Source organism: Sinocyclocheilus anshuiensis, unplaced genomic scaffold, assembly GCF_001515605.1.
Source record: "Sinocyclocheilus anshuiensis isolate Anshui unplaced genomic scaffold, SAMN03320099.WGS_v1.1 scaffold130, whole genome shotgun sequence".
NCBI classification, from domain to species: domain Eukaryota; kingdom Metazoa; phylum Chordata; class Actinopteri; order Cypriniformes; family Cyprinidae; genus Sinocyclocheilus; species Sinocyclocheilus anshuiensis.
In genome coordinates this window covers 1746654-1747401 of record NW_015544207.1, presented here as the reverse complement: position 1 = coordinate 1747401, position 748 = coordinate 1746654, and the positions used below count along the sequence as shown (strand labels likewise).

The 748-nt window shown below is 39.8% G+C and overlaps 1 protein-coding gene across 1 annotated transcript in view; it reads right to left on the bottom strand.

Moving 5' to 3' along the window:
* Positions 1 to 748, bottom strand: part of trim35-39 (tripartite motif containing 35-39) — an 11364-nt gene that overhangs the window by 3441 nt on the left and 7175 nt on the right. The gene's annotated exons all lie outside the window — the stretch shown is intronic.

Sequence of the window (748 nt, the reverse complement as noted above, 5' to 3'; positions counted from 1 at the left end):
GGAGGGTCAGACAGCTCTCAGATTCCATCAAAAATATCTTAATTTGTGTTCCGAAGATGAACGAAGGTCTTACGGGTTTGAAACGACATGAGGGTGAGTAATTAATGACAGAATTTTTGGATGAACTAACCCTTTAACCCTTTAAGTTTCCGCCCACGGTGCCGCCATTGTGTTTTCGCAAGAGACAATTGGAGCACATATGGATGTTATGGGGTAATTTATGGGGCAGTAGGTGGGGATGCCATGAAAAGAAATGGTGTAAGGGCCAACCCTTAATCTTTGTAAAGGTGACATATTTAGTTGACATGCATAAGTACATGTAGACTTAACAAGAAGACTGTAAAATATATATGTTATTTCAGTTGAAAGATGCCATCTTAAGGGTTTTAAGGTAACAATGTCATTTTGTGGAAAAACAAATTATTCAAAGCTCTGGTTTTATATAAAAACTGGAAGGAGTCTTTAATACACATATTTTAGAACTTGTAATTCTGTATAAGTAAGTGTAAGTATATTTATATATTTTTTTAATTTAGCGAACAAGACTAGTACTGGCTAGGTGTCGGCATGATTGTGACCCAGTGTCGGCTCAGTTTCAGTACCCAGTGTCGGACCAGTGCCGGCTAAGTGTACCATTTTGGTTGGTGTGATTGTGGCCCAGTGCCGGTAGTGTTGACTCAGTTTCAGTACCCAGACTCGGACCAGTACTGGCTAAGTTTTTCATTTCTCGTCGGTGTGATTGTGGGCC